Below are 22,192 nucleotides of genomic sequence, written 5' to 3' on the forward strand. Positions count from 1 at the left end.
CACCGCAGCTGTGCACATTTCTGGGATCCCTCCCAAGCTGTGCTGTCCTCAAGGAGCTGCAAACCCACAGGCAGCTGGGCCTGTGCCAATGCACCCCATGAAGGGGACAGTCCTGTGGCTTCCTGACTCCCGAGTGTCACCTGGTGCTGCCTCTGAGTGAGCAATGTCCTCTCCGTGGGAGGCTTGGGAATATGCACCACACACGTGTCATTAGCAGAACCTGTTGTGATTTTCCCCCTTATTCTACCCAAAAAACAATGGCACATTGTTTGATCCCTTCACACAGAACTGGGGAGGAAGCCCATTCAGACAACAGCTACTGCTCTGGTACCACAACTGAGATCACAGCCCTTGCCCAAGAAAAATGACCTTTTTAAATTTCTACTGAGTCAAACCCAACCCACTGATGAGGGCTTTGTCATTCAATGACAATTCTGAACTCTACAATTTCCACCAAGGTTCTTCTACTTCAAAACCAACCCTTTGTTTGAGAATGGAAGATACTCTCCCATTACCATATTAATTAACCTAAACATGCAGTAGAACAGCTCATTTTTTGCAACCAACCTAGATTATTTCCATGAGAGGAGCAGCACAAGGCACCAAGACTGGCTACAGCAATATAAGGCACCACATAAACCCACAAAGAGGGAACAAGTCATCTACTCCAAGTGTAGTGGCCAAAAAGCAACTCAGTCCACCAAAATAAGGATCCTTCCCAACTTCTTCAGTGTAGGAATGTGCCCCCTGTTGATGAAGTGACTAAATTATTCTTTGTCTGCTTAAAAAGGCAAAAGGCACAGAAGTTTCTCTCCCAGTTTGGTACAAAGACATCTCATAGGACCTTTTGGACTTCACCTCAGACCTGGGGCTGGTCGACTGGACAGAGGCCAAGAGGTCCTGCCAAGGTAATTCACTAGAAAAAGAAGAGAACAAAAGAAATAATGGCTTTTGTGGGGTGTTTTAGCAGGAGCAAGAACCTCTTGCCACTGGCTCAGGTTTTTCTCTGTAAGAGCTTTGTTATTTTGTCTTTTATTAAACCTTTTTCTGTTTCCAACACTACCTCAGAAGCCATCCTGCTAATTTTAAGCCATTCAGGGTAGCTGGGATATCTCGGGTGTGATAGGTTCTCTGAGAGCTCCCAAGACCCGGCTCGAGGAGAAAGCCATCACTTCAGCACTTGGTCCCTTAGCAAACCCTGCTGTACTCAGGTAGGGGCACTTGTGCTTTAGCTTTAACAGCACTTCAGCTGAGTGCATCATTTCTGGACACTGAATACCATGTTTTCTCCTGCCTTCTCCCAGCCCACTCCTCCTCACAGACAGGTACAGCTAAGGCAGCTCACACTTTAGGTGCTGAAGAAGTCTTGGCATTAGGAAACGGCTCCAAACCAGGCACGGAGACAGGAGATTATTAAGAATCTGCTGCCTGTTACATCTGCCCCGGCTTGGCAGGCAGCCTGGGACAGTCCATGACTGCTGCTCGGCCGAGGGAGGATGTGATGGAGGGGGTGTTTAATCACACCCTGTAATCTCCTCACTGTACATCTGTTAGAGGCAGTGGCTCCGCTTCCTCCCGCTGCCCGCCAGGAAGCGGCCGGCATTAGCACAAACATGTTTGGGTTCAGGAGGATCCTTTGTTCCCAGGGTCAGTGGTGGATGTGCAGCTTTCTGTGCTCAGGGCCAGCCTGGCCAAGGGTGGACACTTTGCTCTCAGTGTGGGAGCACAACCCTTCAACACCCTTGTTAATTGTCCCAGCACCTAATGAAGGTGGCAGGGAGTGTTTTTGATGAATTTAGCACCTTCCTCAGCACTTCTGCTGGTACTTCCAATGGATGCTACAGTTTTAAACGCAGCCTAGACTTTTTTCCCCCCACTCTATCATCAACTAAAAATAACTCTCTGAAGTCCATCCCACTCATTGTGGGGGGGCAAAAATCCCAAGTAATCAACTTTTCCTTGCCAGTCTCCACATTCTCTTGGCCACAGTCAGTAACAGAAATCACTTTTCCCGGTTGCAACCTAAACAAATGCCACATGGACAAAAACATCAGATGATCCACACAGATCCCAGCCCGACTGCCCACGGCATTCCCGCGTGCCCGCTTGTGCCGTAGGAGTTTACACGGAGCCATTTACTGACTGAGCAGAACGCAGAGAGGGTGGGGGAAACTCGACTTAAACAACAACAGGCAACAGCCCCGGCTGTCGTCACCGCCCTCCTCTCCCAGCGGTGGCTCTGAGCTCCCCTCAGCCCTCCACATGCTGGGTAATTAAATCCTTGTGCCGCCGCCATTCCCTGCATCCCCCAGGAAGGGCGAGGTGCACGCTCCAGCGGCCTCTGCCCATGGCACACGTGGGATGTTGGCTGGAGGGAGGTGAGGCAGCCTGGGACAGAGCCCCAGAGATTGATTCGCTGCTTCCTCCTGCTCTTGGACGTGCAATAGCACAGGCTGACCCCAAACAGGCTGAGCTTTACCCAAAAGCAGATGGGAATGCAAGTGCCTCAGAACAGCACCTCAGGGCCGGCCCGTACTGTGCTGCTTTAATTAAAGAGCTGCAATTCCCAGCCAGATGAGTTAATGTGAAAGCAAAGAACCACAGAGTCTTCCTCCCCACAGTTTCACTGTCCATAAAGCTGCACCGACTTTAACTAAAAATTGATGCAGAAGTGGCTAAATGAATACAACCGTTAAGCATGGATAAGCTCTCATGAACAGAGTCCTTCAGGGCTGTTTCTGGGATTTCCTATATGTTAAGCTGGGATAAAGAGGCTATAATCCAGCCCAAGACAATCCATTTGGGTAAGAGACCCCTCTTTAGAGATGCACAAACACCCAGCACAGGGAGGAGGGGTGACCCCAGCTCCACAGATCCCTGAGTGCCCAGTGCAGGGAAAGCTCCTTCCAGCATGAATTGCTGTGGCAATATTCCGGTCCTGGAGCCGCACACAACGGGCATGATGGGCAGCAGGTACCAAGCCCAAACACAAAATCCAGGCAGGGTAGAGAAAGGAATGCCATGCTTTGGATGGGTGATGGAGCAGGGATCAAGGGGCTGGGAGGACATCCGTGGGTTTGGAGCTCCCCCGGGAGCACGGCTGTTCCCCAGGCAGCGCTGCCGCTCAGCGGCAGCCACTCACACGGCAGCGATGGAGAGCAGGAAGGGAAACCTGGGAAAAACGGAGATTTCCTCTCCTGAGCACGGCCATGAGTCGTTCTGTGAGGGGAGAGGCCACAGGGAGAAATAAAGCAAAGGCACAAGCTTGGACTAGGCTGTAAAATTGTGCTGTGGCATAAAAATAGAGACCTAAAAAAAGAGTGACCAGGAATTAAAAGCTGGATAAGGAAAACATGCATTTATATCCAAAACCCATCAAGAACCAAAGAACAGAATCATAGAATTATTAAGATAGGAAAAGATCTCCATCCAGTCCAATCTTTAAGAAGGGTGGTTAAAGCTTTTATACAGCCATATATTAAATCCCATTACAAAAAAATTATGACCCAAACCAATGTCTTCTGTTTTGCCTGTTTTTGATAAATTGAGCATATATTTAGTCCCACCCCATCTCTAAGATACTGGAGATACTCAATGCCCTTTTCCTTCCAGGCTGGTTCCCATGAAGGTTTGGGTTGTCTGTGTCAGAATCCCAGAACCAGAAATGTGTGGTAACTCCCACCTCTTGCCTAAGTCAGTACAACTAGCTCCTATCTGCAATACAGAAATTTCTGAAACACACAGACCAAACCAAAATAAGCTTTTCCCTCCTCAGAGCTTGACTTTTAAAAGGCCAGAACAGCTGCTGTTGTGGGTGAAGTGGTTAAAGACCTATGAAGCAAAAATATCTGCAGCTTCACACAAGAAATGCTGCTCAGCATCACTGACCCTGTGGCTGGCCAGAGGTGGAAACAGCACTGGCACAAGAAATTGCTCCTTGATCTCACACTCAGGGTAACCTGAGTATGAGAAACAGCTGTTTCATGGAGAAAGGTCATATTTAATTTGAACTTGAACAAAACTAATTTTTTTTCATTCTCTGGAATGTTTATAAAGAAGTATGATTGTTTCAAAGCTACTTTTTCTCTCAAGCTCCAGGGCTCTGAGAAATACATCAAAAGGTGCAGGCAGCAGGTTGGCTGTAGAAAAGAGCACTGGAGTATTTGCATCACATATCCATCACACCAGGATGCCTTCCCCTGAGCTGAGGAACAAGTGTTTCTCACAAGGATAAGCTCTCCTCCCCAAAATTATGTGTTTTTTCTTTCAAAAGCTAGTTCCTACCCCTGAGCAAGCTGGTATCACACAGAGCATCTCTCCAGATCAGCACATTGAGAATTCTGGATCCAGGGTGGACTGTGACATACCCAGAGGTGGTCACCCACCAACCTGAGTCTACCTGCAGTGCAGACAGAGGAGAACACTGCTTGTTCACTTTAGAAAGGCAGGTTAAATATATCCTGGGACCTCACACCAACTACGTTGGCTAAATCACTGTACCTGAGGTCATATCACTCCTTCCCAGGGAAAAAGTTGAGAGAAGCTCAGCACATGCTACTGGAAACACATCTGTAGCTGTCAAGCACAGCTTTGAGATCTGTTGGACTGATTGCAGATAACAGCTACTGCCTTCCCAGCCAAGGTAAATAATTAAATACTAGCAGAGGAGTTCAAAGCCTCAGCAGCTGCCCCTCCTGCCCTCCCCCAGTGCACATTCCTGCACTCAATCCAGCAGAGCAGATCCAGGAGGTTATCCATGTAATCCTCTGCACAATCTCACAGAAAAAGGCATGCTGCTTCCAATAGCTGCAACACTAAGCGATGAGATCTGACTGTGGAACTGGTGGAAACAATAGAGACCTTGGGAGAGGCACAGATTTAGAGTTCAAGACAAGCAACTTGATTTTTAAAGGATAACTCCGGAAGCTCACGCCCAGGCGTTGCACCCAAGGATGCCAAGAAGGTAAAGGCTGACAAAGGAAGGTATCTTATTTGCAGAGGTACCTGCTAATGATGCATTGTGAGACTGAGAGGAGGAACAATTACTGAAGTTAATTTTGAAACTTCCCTCTTACACCACCACAGGATAAACAAATTCATTCCCCCCATCACCCAGCTCCAGACACAAACCCCTACCCCTTTGGCTGGCAGAACCTGGAGGGAGCCTCTTCCAGTCCCTTTTTCCCCTAGTTTTCTCTCCCCCTACAGTTTCCCAGATTTTATTATAACATAAAAAGATCAGCAAGAGGAACTCTGTTAGAGTTGTCCTCTTCTCCATCAAAAATTGCATGGAGACCCAGGTTTATGTAACACACACCTACAATCCTTTTTAAGGAGTCTCTGCACTATAGCAATTTTAATGGTAATTTAGCAGCATTAACACACCTTGCTTTCAATTTAGAACATTTTAAACTGCAATCTCTACCAACAACAGAAGTTCACACTCCAGATCATCACAACACCAGCAAGGGATGAGGGAAGGTGAACTGATGCTTGGTCAGGTCAGGTAAACAGCTTTGCTCTGGGTACAAGTCCACCCTCAGAAACTGGGCTAGCACAGCTTGTGTTACCTGGGAAATGAAATCCAAATGATGGGAAACCCCCAAAGTAAGGTGTTCTTAGCTTTAAACAGGCCAGACTAAACAAAAAATATACCAAAAAAAAAAAAGTTGGGGAATGAGAAAGGATGGGCAAAATAGAAAGCAAAGGGATAAGTGGCCTGCTTGAAAACTCATAAATTCAGATGATTTACTGCTTTAATGCCTGTGTGCTTCAGTTATGTCTTACCTGCTGCTCCCCACACGAGCACTGTACAGACAGGACACATTTGCACCCCTGAACTGAACCACAGGGCAGCCAGCCCTGTAACTGTAATATTTATAGCAACAATATTTACCACAGAGGTATGAAAATGGCCCTGTGAACTGCTAACCTTCACCTTGCACCTTCACCAGTGTGACACTGAGTCACCTGCGGCTCATTTGCTGGGTTTAAAAAAGGCAGTGGAGAAAGCAGAACCCATGGCCCTGCAGCAGCCTGCTGGGACTTCTGGAAAAGCCAAAACAACTGAGATGTGCCACGTGGTGAAGGAGTTCAGACCTGAGCTCCTGTGCAGAAATGAGATGCAATGGATTTCCTCCTGCAGCATAAAACCTATTATTTTGTACAGGTATCTGGGTAACAATAACAAAATATATCAAGCAGACAAGTATACAACAAAATGGAGCAGAAAACTAATCAGGGAAATAAATGTGCTGGTAACCTACTGATTCCTCTTCCAGAGGCCTTGAGTGATGTTCCCAATTCCTCCTGTACTTAAAGCACCCACCAGCTGAGCCTGGGTTTCTGTTTGGTGCAGAAGTGGTGAAAAAAACCTCAAACCCACAATTTGTGGGCGTTTTTAAAAGTTCTGCTAAGGTTATTTTGCCCTGCATGATGCAATGTGCTTTCCCATGGCTGCAGGGAGCAGAGGGACACTGGGAAGGACCCACCAGCCCCACAAGGAGTAGGGCAGAGAGGACAGAGCCACCTAAGGCCATCGAGCCAAGTGGCTGCTGACCCCCAGGCCAGCCTAATCCTGACCAAAGCCGATCAAGCCGCCTTAACTCCCGTGGGGGGACGGGCAGGTTAATGGAGCAGTGCTGCAATGTCCTGCCAAACGAGGGGAATTCAGGACACATTCTGTCTTCTAAGTAGAAAAATTGTTTAACCTGTAATTTAATTTTCAGCTAAGTCATATAATCCCTTTCAATTCACTTTTTTATTAGTTGCGGAAAAAATGCGGGGCTTGGAAACGCTTTGGAGTAAGAGAAAAACCACCTCAGATCTGCAGACTAAGCTGAGTTAGCAACTCCAAAGGGAGCCTCTGCACCTGCAGCAGCTCTCAACAGCAGCTGGTAATGCAGCAAGACAAGCTGAGTTCCACACAGCCACGTGAGACCAGGCAGGAGGACGGGAAAAAGAGGCCAGGAACAGCTCCTGGAACCCCTGCAAGGTTTGTGGGGTCCCAGAGCTGTGTGAGGCACAGGAGTGAGACTGGAACAGCACCCTGCAACACTGGAGTTGTGAAATCCCAAGTGAAGAGTTCCCTTTCTGCCACACTCACAAACACCCATCGGAAAGACCGGTTCCCCTCTTCCCCTGCATGAGCACACGAGTTTAATTAAGCACGCTGTTCAACGATTTGCATGGCATGACTTGTCTACAAACCAGAGATGTTGCAAGCCTGTTATCTGTAAAAGCAGAAAACCCTCAAAACGCCCCAAAAGCACAAGTCACCTCATCTCCAGGGATCCGTTTGAGACCTAGCTCATCCCCAAGCAGCAACAGTAATTTCTGCCATGACCCAACCACAACAGCAAAAACTGGAATATTTAATGTTGTACTGCTGATGGCAGTTTGGTTTTGAGGGGAAAATCCTGTCTCAGGAGAAGGAAAGCCATCCTAACACCCCAGGCACAAAGGAATGATGCTCCTGGTGCAGGATGGGTGTCCACTGGTCATCTTTACCACACAGAAACCATCTCCCTCCTCCTACACCCATACAAAAGGAAAAAAATAGAGGAACTGCAAGTACAGAGAGCTTTGGCATGGCTGGATATAAGGAAGGATCAAAACTGCTGTTGTGAGGTTACATTATCCAAAGGGTGGATTATTAAACTATGCTGTACATGCAGCTCCTCGGAAAGGATTAAGTCCAACACCCTCACAGGGGTTACGAGCCACAGACAAGAACAGAGGATGGGATACCCAAAGATTAAATCAACCATTTTGGCAGCACAAGTGAGGTGGTTAGACACAGACCGGTTTCGGCCACTTCCCCAGCCCCAGAGCAACTTCCAGATCCTGTTCTCATTTTCCCAGGATGTCTATTGTAAAGACAAGGAGAGGAAGGAAAAAAGGAAAAAGCACAGTCACAAACACACCACCATTAAAACAGAGTTGAAGAATATGCGGATGCTACTGAAAACCACTTCCAAAGTGGTTCCCCAGCATGTGGGGAAGTGTTTAGCTCCTGCTGACCAGACAGTGACCCTGGGGAAGAGGTTTTCCATAGCAGCAAACCCCACTGTCACCCACCAAGGAATGGAAATATCTTTCTCCAAGAGAGAAGTCCCAGCTGTACCCCTGCAACTGGACACTGTGACCTAGTGAGGGGTGGCTGGAATGAAACAATCCCAGGAGCATCATGAGAGACTCTCCTAACTAGTTACTGTCTTTTTTTTTATCCTGATTTCAGAGCTCAAGTGCCACATAAGAACCAAAAATAAAAAGTGTCAGCCAATAGGTTTTGCACAGAAGAAACACGAGCAGTACCACTTAAAAAAGCAGCAGTTTAACCAAGTGCCAAATGAGCCATTTGCATTAACCTCGTGAAACAGGATGTGAAGCACTTTTAGCAAGAAACAGGAGATTGACTATTAGAAAAATACTTTTAAGGCTCAAATTCATCAAACCGCTTGTAGCCAGGGATGATTTGTAAAAGACATTACTGACTGACAAAGCTGGATTTTGGCTGTCCAAGCCATCAGCAATTACCACCCAGAGGGACATTACCTGTTCTCAGCTAATGAGTGACACCAGTGCCAAACATCAGGCACAGACATTAACTGGGGTAGAAAATGGCTCTTTAGGGCTCAGGAAGAAATCTATTCTGAGACATCCATAAGAAGCCAAGACATTTCACTTGGTGTAAATGAGATTGTAGAGAAGAAGTGTGTATTGTTCTCCTATGCTTATCTAGACTCAATCAAAGTTATCTAAACTCAATCAGACTTGAAAACCATCTTGGGTTTGGACCAGATCAACCTCTCCCCATGAAATTAAGGAGAGTCACAATTCCTAATTGCTGTCTTAAGCAACAAGACTGAAAATCTATGGCACCCTTCAAACAAACAAACCCATCACCTCAGGGTTGATGTTGTAACTTGGTTTATTTTAGCCTAGAATTTACTATGTTGCAAATTCCATCCCCACCCATCGGGCTCTGGTAAGACCAGCCCCTTCCTCCTGCCCAACTTCTCGCTTCCACTTCTGACCCAGGATTTTATAGCAAAGGGAAACCAGGGTTATTGGCCATAAAAGGAAAAGACCCATCTGTCACATTTCTGAGGAGGGGAGTCAACCAAGAGGAACTTCAGTGACTTCCTTAAAACTCCGGAAGCACCAGAGGCCACTGCCGTGTCCCCTTATAAGGATTAAAGGGTTTTTCTCCCGCTTCCGTCAGGGATGCACGTGGGCACCAGCACCAGACAGTGCAGGAGCACAGATGTCTCATTCTGAAGGAAGACAAAAGGGAAGGGACAGAAAAAAAGCAGCAGCAGTTTAGGGAGTTCTGCCCCAGGCTCCCCTGCTCTGCGAGGGCACTGCAGATGCAGCCTTTCCCTTGGTGACCCAATATGCTCCTTTCCATGCAATCCTACTGATTTATCTGCTGGAATTAACAAGCTGAAAATTTCATTTACATCAAGAATGCATTTGGCCTTTTAGTTGTGGCATGTTTATGTTTGCTTAACAAACCTTTATGTTTCCTCCATCAGATATTATTCTGAATTCCTAGCCTCAACTACGGGCATGCTCAATCCAAATATAAGGGGAGTAAGAAGTTATTTCAATCAAGAACATTAACTTTGCTTTTTTAAAAAAAATGAAATAGCATTCTTTTACATTTACACCACTAACCACAGCCACACAAACTCCCTTAACACACAGATGAAGAGGAGATGCCCCTGAACTGAAAAATCACTCGCCAGCAGCACACTGGACCTTGTATTTCAGCTATATCAACAAGAAAAGCTGACAGGACAATTTCATTTTTGTTTCACTTTCAGAATCACATGAAACAATGCAGCAGTATTGGGTGGAAACCACAAAACTGATTATGAGCCCAGAAGTAAAAGTTAACCTGAGCTTGTTTGTCAGGTCTTAACAGCACAATGGTGCTTGGGGAGAAAAGTCAGTGCAATGCTCACAGGGCATCTTAAAATCCCAAAACATTGCTTATTGTAGGGTTGGGTTTTTTTTTTTTTTTTTTTTTTTTTTTTTTGCTTTGTAGTTGCAGTGGCTCCAAGTCTCTTCCTTACAGTGGCTCCCAAATGCATGAATGGTGCCTCCCCCATTCCCAGCACCAGCCTCTTAAACAAAAAGAGTTCCAGTCAGAAGGGAACCAAACAACACACGGTGTCCTCTTCCCCTTTACATCCAACAAAATACTGCTCTGTCCCACATCAGATCTTGGAACAAACTGCTTCACCTTGGGCAAAGTCTCCCACTGATCTCCAGGAAGTCCCAGTAGTAGAGCATATTCCAATATTTATCTTCAATTTCATTTATCTACGTTCAGGTACATGAGCTGAACCCTTGGCAGCACATTCTACAACCCAGTACCTTTGTGAAAGGGTTTGGTGTGCTAGGTTAATGCTGCCCAGCAGCCAGAGAAAGACCCTCAACCCTCTCCCCATTTTTTATATATAAACACTACTGCTTGACTTCCCAGAAGCACAGAGAGGATATATTATAAGAGGAAACACAAAAACTTCACTTTTTGGTTTTGACCACCAACCTAGAACCTCTCCCTTGGAAGAGCAGCTTTTCAGAGTAGCTTGAAAAAACACCCTGGCTTACAGCAGTCTCATTACAGGACACGAGAATGTTCTCCCTCCACCAGTCACAATAAACCACCAAAATAAATACAGGTCAGCGAGGCCTCACCCAGCTGCAAGCTTTCCTTGGGTGTATTGTTTAAAAAAGTCTTATTAAATCTGATCTTCACTACCTACTGTTGGACCACTGGGGTCGCACTGCTAAACCTGAGGCTGATGTTCCTTTGCCAGCAAATCACTGGCCTGTGTTACTTATCCCAACAACTTCCAGTGCCAATTTATTTTATCAAGCAAGACCCTCAGCAGAGATCTTACTCAGAGGAAAATAAAAAAAAAAAACAACAAAAAAAAAACCCCAAGCAGGTATAGGACCTGACTTATAACATCTGACTTTACCGTTCTTGAATGCAAAACTCCACAAGCCCTTTTTGACACGAGGCTCCTAAAAATAACTCATCCTTAAAAAAGTCCAGTTATTTTTATACAGTCACAAGAATCACTGGATTGCTTCTAATTATCCCATCCTTCCTTGGAATGTCTATTTGTGCTCAACACAACTGGCTGTGACACCAGTGGAATCATAACACATCCTGGATTACAGGCAACTGGGTAAGTTTAGTTTCACCTTGAGAACAGCTTTGAGAGAGTGACAGTTAAAAAAAGCCCATTTTACTGTGATCTTTGGAGTCTGTGTTAAAAAGGTGCCAGTTCAAAGTAGAAACAGATCTTACACTGGCCATGACTGAAAACAAAACTTGTCCTTAACAAGGATTCACAGCAGGATTAGAAATGTTCCACCTAAACAGGATCAGCAGGCAGATTCCTAAAAAGCCCCTAGAGTAGGATAAGTCAACTGGACTTCTCTGTCTTTCCTGTAAATACATCCTTACTGCCTCTGGCTTCCAGGGCACACTGACTTTGCTCCAGGGAGTGGTAACACAGAGGAATCTGCTCGAGGCACAACAGAAATATGGACAGTTGTCCATCTGCACCATGGCCAGCCATTCCAGCTGGACCCTCGTGGTAACCAGGCTATCACTGCACGGCCCCAGAGCCTCCCGTGGTGCAGTCAGCACTCAGCTCTTACTGGAACTCATTACTGCACATCCAAATATTTGCAAGGAAAACTTGCTGGATGCTTATTCATAGGAGGCCTGGCTCCTGCCTGATTTTCTTAATGCTCCTCACACCCTGAGGGGAAGAACATTTCCAAAATTAATATCTACAGCCCCATCTTCTTCTCCCAAGCTGCATCTCAAAGCTAGAACTCACACTGTATCTTTCTGCTATTATTTAATACTATTTTTTTCCCTCACACCATGTTCCTGCTATTGTTTCACACTATTTTTTTTTCTCCTTTAAAAATGTGATGCTTTTATCTGAAGAGTCATCCATTGCAATTTGTATTGTCATGGCAACAGGACTCCCTCCCCTGCCCAAAGCCCATCCCCAGGCTCATTGTGCTCATTACCAGACTGGCAGGCAGCACCCTGCATACAGATGAACCTCTCAACGTGGGCTGCTCTCCCTGCAGCTGGACTGACACAGCTCCTGCTGTGGGTTTATGGTTGCACCAGAAGAAGGGGAAGAGTTTTCCTAAGTCAAATTTCCTCTAGTCAAAGAAATAAGCTTTACTCAAGGCATTTCTGTAGCAGGCACATTTTTGTTTTGCCAGTTAAAATGAAGAGACCTGGGCTCATAACCTGTCTGAGCAGTGCAATAGAAAAGAATATTTAGAGCAGGTGTAAGAGGGCTTTGCTAAGGCAGCTTGGACACAGTGATAAAGAAAAAGGGGAAGATCACTCCACAAAGGAACACAGCCAAGAACAGGGCTCTGGAGCCCTCTTATGGCAGCTCACTCTCAGCTCCCTCAGAGCAGAATTCCACATACACCTCGCAGTGTCTAAGGGCAAGGATGCAATGCCATCAAGACAGGGTGGGAAAGAACATCTTCTGGCTTTGAGCACACAAATGTTTTTTAAAACCCCACACTTCCAGCTCCTTCAGTGGTCCTGCTAAATATGCAAAGACTGGACAAGCCCCACATTTAAACTGGGACAGAAGACACTGAGACCAATCTCGTCCACAGCTGAAGTGCTGCTCCAGCAACAGAAACACGTAAGGAAAAAAACAAATTCACTGCTCCAGTGCTAACAACTGCTCCATGGGGATGTCAGGCTGTCTTATGCCATGCAGGAAAGCCAGGCTGGTTTCATACCAACACTTTCTTCACTTCTCCAAGTCAATAAGTCCTGACAGAGCCAAAGAGCTCAGCTCCAAAATCCCTGTCCAGCAGCCACTCAGGGAGCACATGGTAAAGAGGGGGCTTGAAGAGTGCAGCTGCTGGGCTCCGAAGGGGTTACAGAGATTCAACAGCAGGGAAATATTTATGGAGAAAAGATGCTGAGCTGTGCATGTTTTCCAGGCTGGAGATGGTTTTAATTTACCTCTTGCAAAGGCTGTGATTATTTGCTGCTGGTTTTTGTTGAAAGCAGCTATTCGAGGCTCACCTACTCCCTCTGGTGTCACAGCTCTGCAGCTGAGCCAGAACAAAACACCCCCTAAACTCACAAAAAGCAAGGAATCCTGCTTTTTTTTCCCCCTCAGGAAAAGAGGAAGCCATATTTATAAGCATTAGTGATTACCCTTCCCGGGCACAAAACAGTCTTTGACTATAGCATGCTAAGGACAGTACAGACATGTCCGAGAGCTTACAGCTACAGCCAGGAATAGATCTCTTTTTTTTTTCCCAGTTCTTCCTTCAGAGACTGGTCTCTCCCTGACTTTAGCTCAACTGAAGCATCCATCACACTCCTCACTGGATTTTGCTATACTTCTGGTCAGCATTGACATGCCTGTGTTAAAGTATTAATTTAGATATTTTTATGAGACATTTTAAAACTGGGGAAGTATCCTCACCATGACAAGACTGGGGTCAGTCAATCCTCCTGGAACTAGCTGTACACTGCAGGAGGAAGCTGCATCTCACCAGCCCTCTCATATCACTCCATGAACTCCAGGAACCTGCACAGCCCCATAGACAAAAGGGATCCAGTTTTCACCATGGTTAAAAACTGCTACCTCCCAACCAGTGCTGCTTTCCCAGGCATTTCCCAGATGCCACCCTGCTGCATGGTGGTTCTGCTTCTTTCTTCTCCACCTGCTCCTCCTCTTCTTTGTCTCTATGTTTCTTGTGCTTCCTTTCACTGCTGAGCTGCCATACAATGCTGCTATAGCACCGAGGAGAACAAACACAGCTCCTTATCCTTCTTTTTTCATTTGTAGCTGCTTCTCTCCCCATTTCACTAGGGAATCTTGCATCCTCTCTCCTTCACTGTCTGCCCCATGCCTATTCCCCAAGCTGGCAGCAGCTTACCCAGCGTGGCAGAATCCCTCCTCAGCCCACGTGAACAAGGTTTCCAAGCTCTCCTCATAAAGCATCTGCTTCACATTCTCTGATTAATACATACCTTGAAGGGAACCATAAATATTTGCCTGGATTTTCTGTTAATCCTGCTCTGACATAGCTATTAGGATTACTGGAGTGTGGGTTGATAAGCAATGGGGTGAGTGCTGGAGTGTTTCGGGAGATGACAGCAACGTCTTGCTGTATTTCACTGATGTGGATGCCTTGGTGACCTGCACTAATCCACTTGGAAAATTACTATGAGAGAACAAAGAGTCTTAAAATATGAAGCTGAGGGAGGTGGAGTGCTGCAAAGAGAAGTTTATTTCCAGACCAGCCTTTTCTAAATATATGCATAAACATCTGCATTCAGCGCTAAGTGGAGAATCACAAACAGAAACGAGCAGAGAATAACCCAGAGCAGGACCTCCCCACACACCCACATCCACAGGCATTGGTGCAGCAGGAAAAATCCAGGAGCCCTAATTTATAGCATAACCTGTCTCTCAGTGCACACACACGAACGACTACTCAGCCTGAACAACAGCCATACGGCCATTTAACAAAGCACCACACAAAAACAAAGGCTGTTTTGCAGAGTTCAGGTCAAAATCAGAATTTTGGATGCAGTGATGAAAGACAGCCCTTTTCACGCAGACCTCTTGCTCCTGAATATTAAAATGCTGCTTAGTGCCTTCAGCAGCATAATTAGCATGGCCCAGTGTAGGGTCAGTAGAAGTCCATCTAGACCTGTGCTGTTTGGAGGGCAAGGAGGAAGCTCCTTATGGACAGGGCAGGAATGCTGCTCCTCACACTGCTCCCCATGGGCCAGGGACAGTCTGCACTTTATCTAATAGCTCTCTCTAAATTCTTCTTTGAATTTGCACCGTGGCCTTTGAGTCACACGTGTTCTGAGGTTGTCTCTCCCCTGGCAGCACTAATTAACACACCACAGGATTCCCAGAAGTGTTACCTTCTGAATCCAGGCTCCCATTCCCCGCAGCCCCTCAGCTCCGTGGCTCTCAGTCAGCCACGTGTTCACACCTAGGTTGGCTCAGCCTGGCCAATCTAGCTGGATCACAGCTGGAAATGGTGAGGCTGCAGACTAATGATGTTACAGCAATAGATTTCAACTCAGAATGAGCCAAAAGTGACCTTTAAATTGGGTGTCCTATAAAAGCATCTATTCCTTTTATTCCATTTACAGCTAAATCTAAAGTCTTCCCCTTCCCCCTTCTCAATCAGGATCTCCAACTTGATCCAAAAGCTCCAAGATGACTCAAAGCACAGGTTTTCAGCCAGCTCTGCCTTTTAGACTTTTAGTACTAACTTTTAATACTATCTTCTCATTATCTGTTACATTTAAAATGTTACACACATCTCTGGAGGTGTACCCTGACAGACTCATCAAGTGATCTCAACATTTCTGCTCAGAGACTTAGCTTTAACATCTTACTGTCTGTAAGGCAGATTTCTAGACTGCAGAGAATAATTTTAAACTTCTTCTAAGGGTCTTCTACCTTCCTGTCATTCTTGACTAAGAACCAGAACAAAACACTTGGTGTCACTAATGTCATAATATAAAGAAAATGTGATCTGACTCCATATGCCCAACATGTAAGTCCAAGGACTACAACAGCTTTCCTGGTAATTGGCACTGCTTGCTTTCACTTTTCCATAGTGATGAGGTACTTCAGAAAAATGACCCAGTACGAATTTTTGAGATAGCATGTCATCAAACCCACAGAGAGCAGCAAGAAGGTTCACTGATACTGCAAAGGCACTCTGAGCAGAAAGCAATCTGGAGTAACACATGCAAGCAGATCACGGGAATTTTGCATATTCCTGACAAGCAGCTGTAATGATTCCATGTGGGAGACAAGTCAGAAGACTGTCAGAGGATCTCAGTCTGCTTTGGTATGGCTGTACAGTTGCACAACTCATTACACACAAGAACAGTCCACCCAATGCACTGAGTAAATGCCTTTTAGTTTTACATAACCAAATCAGTCAGGCCAGCCTTTCCCCCACACCCTGGAGCTCCCCAGTGCCTTTGGGCTGTTTATCCAGTCTCACAGGCAAGGGAAAAATGAGAGAATGGGTCTCTAGGAGCAGCAGGAGAGTGTTTATGTGCAGGCACACACAGCATCCACACTAATACCAACACTCACTCTTGCAGATACTTCCTGGGCACTGAAGATGGCAGAGATCCCAATTCTCTAGGAAAAAAAAGCTGAAGAATAACCCCAGATTTCAGAATAACAATTGATCAGTGTCTTAGCCATGGCAACTTGCCACCTATAGACGGATGCAGGGGAGGGATAACATGTCTCTTATTCAGCAGCTACTTCATTCCCATTTAACTTTCAGAGCTCACAGGAGGGAACAGAAAACCCAACAGCTACAGCTAATGCACAGCAGCTCTTGCCTCATCAGGCCATCTCATTCCTGCTCACAGCTGGACCTTGAGGCTGCCCCTCGCAGCGACAGAGATTGGAGCCAACTGCAATGTGAGAGCACTGCTACACACATGGCTCTTCCCAAGCATTTCCCCCTGGTATGAGCCACCCTCATTGGGATTGAGATATCTCATTTATACCACACATTTTAATTTATCTCCTTATGGAGGTAAGGCACAGGGAAAGTAATTGCAAGTGTCACAGCAATACGTGAGAGTTCAAGTGTCAGACAAGGGAGCTGATCCACATGTTTGGTGAGGACCCAGGAATTCTACCTGGTCCTCAGGGGATTCCCTGCATTTCCCCATTGTTTTTACTCATTTGCCCACCTTGAGTTCACTGTAGTGCTTGGATCAGGAAAAGGAAAGGAAATACATCACGAATGGTTTGGGTTGGAAAGGACTTTAAAGCTCACCTTGTTCCACCCTCTGCCATGGGCAGGGCCACCTTCCACTGTCCCAGGTTGCTCCAAGCCCTGTCCAACCTGGCCTTGTAGGGATGGGGAATCCACAACTTCTCTGGGCAAATATAATTATACCCAGCCAGTGCTGGGTATAATAATCAGTGCTTGTTTTTTATATCAGGGGTCAGCCTGGACTAGGTAAAGGTTTGCTTTCAGAGACCAGCTCAAACCAGCTGTGTTAAGTCTCCTGTGCAGAACACGGTTTAGTCTGGCAGATGGGGATGCTAAGTGAGACTCATTAATCTGTTAGCACTTTCACCCACCCACTGAAATCCCAGTGGTCTGAAGTCATGGTTTTCTGACAAATCCAGAAATCTATAGCTCGTACAACAGCTGCAACCAGAATAAAGTTCCAGGAAGAAAAAAATGTTTCATTAAACTACATGGGTAGGTAGGTCAAAATTACTCAAAGGATCTCAGAGTATAAGAAATTTGTGTCTGAAACTATCTGCATGCTAGTTTGTGGTACAAAACTGGAAAAGGCAACTAATAACTCCTGCAAAGCACCTGTTCTTCACTCTGCACACCTGAAACACCACAAAGGGTTAAAGCTACAGGACAACAAAACCTTCCAAAAGAGAAGCTTTTCTTAAAAAACACCCCAGTTGTTACCTGCAGACGGAACAGGTACAAAACCAACTCTTGTTCACATAACCTCATCTCATTGTCCTCTACCCCAGACACAGAACAGTGAAGACCAAGGCTCTAAACAACAAATAAAGCTCAGAAGTTGGCAAGCCACGTTCAGGGCTGGCTGGTGCTGTGCCTATCTCCATATCTAGAAAGGTTCAATGCGCTCATTCCAGGAGGCCAAGAAAAACTAAATATAGTAGCAGGCTCCCAGCAAACACCCAACCTGGCACGGATTCCAGCTACCTGAAAAATCCATCCCTCTCTCCACAGGGCACTCCGATAGCTGTGAGCCTTTCCCTTCTTTGCTGTAAGGAGGCAATGGATAATTGCACAAACAAAGGGATGGAGGTAATGCAGTAACAGCACTGATACTTCTCACTCAGGGGGATCATCTGGCTCTTTCAGATTGGGGTTTTTTATTAAGCCTGACATCCGCTTGCAAATAGGAGGGAGCATCCTCCCCTCACGTGTCAGGAGCCAAGTCCTGTACAGCAACTGCCTCTAAGAGCAGAGACACCATCCAAGAGCATCTGTTTTGTTTCAACCTCTGCCCTTAAAGGAGGACCCAGAAAGGAAAAAAGCCCAAACCCTTTAAGCTGCAGGCTGGCTTTGTTGGTGTGTACGAGGTTTTCAATCAGAAAAAGCCTCAGGGAGAGCTGCTCACCTCTTGGCTTCTGAATGGCATCATGGATGTTGTGTTTCAAGCTGCAACCCTGAAGACAGACCCCAGTTTTGACCAAGCTTTAAGATTTAGCTTAAAGGCATGCATGCTCCCTACACAAAAAATGAGGTCAAAGAAGCTTCTTTTGAAAAAATAAATAGAGCAATAAAGCATTCTTTCAGATTGGCTTCACAGGGGATAAATCACTGAGCAAATACAGCCATCTTATCTTGTTGGCAAATGGCACATAACAGCATCCAGCTTCACTGGAAATGGTCAGAGAGCAACTGACTTCTTATTGTCTTGGAAAATGCTGCTCTTTACTTTTTACAAGACTCCTTTGTTTTTAAAAAAACCACATGATCTCTAAGCAGTGCCAAGCCTGCTTTGCCTCCTGATGCCTCAGGACTTCCTAGCAACCTCACAGCAGAAACACGATCCATCTCCTCTGACCACGAGGACAACTTGTTTAAAATGGTATCCCAACAATATCCTGGCTGCCCTCCTGGCATTCCCCACATGGATGGGATGCAGCAACCACAGGATTCCATGAACAACAGAGTGAAGCAGGTGAGGCACGCAGGGCTCTCACAGTACACGGAGGTAAAGCTTTCCCCAAACCTTCCAATTTTAGCCTCTTTGTCCCTCCTAAAATCAAACACAGACACTAAGGTCACCCAGTGAGGAACAAGAGCTCATGGGTGGTTACAGAACCATCCCTGGCTGTGGCATCCAGCAACAGCAACGCCTGTTCAGCATTTTGGCACTGATTTATGACAAGTGTACTTGCCTTTCCATTAGCCACAGCTCTCTCAGTTGACCCCTGGGCTCGGAGAGGCAGGCTCGACATTAAACTCCCATCGGCTTTCAGTCCCGCTGACCTCATCCCCAAAACTCGCTGCCATGTTTTACATCAGCCGGGGCCGAGGCATTCCATTAATGCTCCCCTGGCTCGGGGAAACATCTGCTCTGTTTACACTGGTAGCAGCACAGAGACCACTTAAAAGCATCACCTTTGCTCCCCCAGCCCACGGTGGGAGGAGCAGCCACGAGGCCCTGGACCTCCCGACCCCCGGCACTCCAACCTGGCCATTAGTTATTCAACAGGGCAGAGGACACTCACACCACCAAGGCACGGCAGAGGTGTTGGGTAGCAGCAAAGAAGGTGGATTCCTCCAGGCCAGAAGTGCAAGTCTGAGAGAAGAATTTGTGCTGACCCTAGCTGAAGATGATGACTGGAAATAAGGATGGGTGAAAGAATGTCAGGAAATGATTCAATTTTTTTTAATCCAAATGGTTTTACAGACTGAGGTAGAGATTCAATGGATACGGATGGTTAATGGTCTACCTTAATCAAATGTGGACCTCCAGGGCCACCCTCACATCCCTCCAGCTCCATAACCAGGGCAGGGGTCCCTGCAGGGTGGTTTGCCCCACAGCAATAGGTAGGGACAGGATATCTTCCTGAAAGCAAAGCACAGCTCATCCAAACCAATCCCCTCAAAAGCACTGCAGGAACCACCACAAACACTACAGCTTAGCTGCAGCCACCTGGGAGAGCCCAACAGCTCTGAAATACCTGTTCAGGCAGGGGATGCTTATCTATCAGTACTACGTGCTGGAGGCTTAGGGCAAGTCTCCACCAGATCAAGGGGGATGTTATTACATATTTTCCCAAGGATTTCTGACAGCTGAGACCTCCAAAAGGCAAACCCCAAACACTTGTGCTGCTGTTGTTCCAGTGTTAGGTGTGCATTAAATTAACCCCTGATGTCCTCTGCTGCTGCTAGAAGCATCCTTTGCTATTAACCACCCAGTCAAGGCTATAGCTGCTAACAAGCCCATTAGGACACAAAAATGTACAGCAGCCTTGGAATATCCAACAGCAACTGCCACAATAGAGGCCTAGCACACAACATACAGGGCATTCAGCAAGGGACATCAGCTTTTGTTATAATGAAGTCAGGAACAGGTTTTTCCCATCACTGATTACCTCAACAGTCCATGAATCTGCTGCATTTTAGATTTTTGCCTTGCCCTTGGTCAGAGCTTGGACTATGAACTCACACAGAAAGACCCTGACACTCACAGAAGGCTTAGACCACTATTCCAACACCCCTATAAACAAGCAACAGACCCCCAAACCACTCATAAAATTTTTTAATTTTGAAACTGTACATTAAGTCCCTGGTTTGACTGGGGCTGTGCCATGCAATTCTGTTGACTTAACCCCACCAATTCTGAATGTGATGACAGGTATTGGGGAGGAAAAAGAATAAAAACTGTATTTGCTCGTGATCTGCAATACATAATGGAAGAGTAACACAATCTGCACAAACATTCCCTGTTTTTCAGCTCATCCCCAGTGTCCAAAGTATCAGCGGGTCACAGCTTTGTCAATTCTACCACAAAGCTGAAATATTGACTTAAGCATTTTTATTTAGTCCCCTTTCAACCAAAAAGATGAAAATTCAGTCAAAGGGGAAGAAGCTGGCATTGAATGAGACAAATCAAATTGTCCCTTTCCGGTTCCTTAATTCACATGTTAGGGGACAACCACAGCTGGGAATTTCAATCTCTGGAGCAATTAAAGAAAATTAAATTCAGGGAATGAGGCCTTATGCACTCAAAGCTTCATTAACCCTCTTGCCTTTTAATTAAATACGTGCACATGAAATTTTGGACAGAATACTTGCTTCACTGACAATGCTCAATTTTAGTGGCAAATCAGTACTTGCCTTTTTTTAAAATAAGTACACTGGGATTGCAAACTCTAGACCTCTCCAGCTTCGCAATGGCTTTATTAAATACAGTAGAAATTACTGCCTATCACCAGCTCCCACTTTATGGGAATGTCTGCTCTCCCTCAAATGCACCAGCAAAGCTTTGCTCTGGGCTCGCTTCAATTTAACAGACAGCCCCACCAACACCACGGATAAAACATGAGCCAGCGTTTAAGAGCCCTACACTTATTACCATCAGTAAGAGAAATAAAGTTGGCGAGCTACAGCAGGATAGGTTTTACAGCCCACAGAGCAGAGATTAGAGCAGCCAGCCTCTCTTTTAAATACTGCTCATCCTTACAAAAGGCTCAGGCAGGCGCCAAAGGCGGTGTGTGACTAGGACAGTTTAACGGATAATCTTTGAAAGGGGATATTGTCAAGTCTGCCCAGCCTAAATATCGAGCTGGCTTTGTGTGAGTTCCCATCTGACTTGTGAGGGAGTCACGCTGCTCCTGCACTGGCCTCCCGCCTTCCTGGGAATGTCAATGAAGCAGATTCGAGTTCACGGAGATGCGCGACCGCCCGCCAGGGACCGAGCTCCGACTGCTTTGATGCTTCCCCACATCCATCCAGAACAGGGCCCCCACCTGATGCACAGGCAGGCAGTCACATTCTGGGACCAGCAGCACAGAGAGGGAAGACACACACGGTCCCTTTGTTGTCTCCAAGAGACTTCTCGGGAATCTGCCACCTCGAGCCAGACATTTCACCCAGAGATGTGCTCTCATCACTAGCAACCAAAGTTATGCCTCCGGGAGGGATCAGCCTTCAGTTTGTCTATTTTCTTTGTAAGCATGTTTTTGGGAGAGGGACTTGTCATTTGCCAGCACATGCTGATCAGTTCTGGGTTTGTAGTTTACTGCTGACCAATGCATTTTAACTGTTTTGACTATTCAAAGACGATGGCGTGTGTTTAGAGATGACCTTCTCTGACTGTCACTTACCATAAGAGTCGACACATTTTACAGTCAATGACACTCCCATCTTCACACGTGCCCTCCTCTCAAGGGGAAAGCTAACACAACAGACAACTGTTCACACCAGGCCTCCAAGGAATGCCAGATTCCCAAGTGGATGCTTTGCCCAATTGAGTGAAGAGGCACAGCTCCATTAACCAGAAGCAAGCAATTCCTCATGCCCAATATTCACAGGTTAATTGCTGCATCCCTAAAATAATGTTCTGGTT

The 22,192-nt window shown here is 46.1% G+C and overlaps 1 protein-coding gene across 5 annotated transcripts in view; it reads right to left on the reverse strand.

Moving 5' to 3' along the window:
- RNF216 (ring finger protein 216) overlaps positions 1–22,192 on the reverse strand; it is a 76,066-nt gene that overhangs the window by 16,116 nt on the left and 37,758 nt on the right. The gene's annotated exons all lie outside the window — the stretch shown is intronic.

The sequence above is a fragment of the Vidua macroura genome, chromosome 16 (genome assembly GCF_024509145.1).
Source record: "Vidua macroura isolate BioBank_ID:100142 chromosome 16, ASM2450914v1, whole genome shotgun sequence".
NCBI lineage: Eukaryota > Metazoa > Chordata > Aves > Passeriformes > Viduidae > Vidua > Vidua macroura.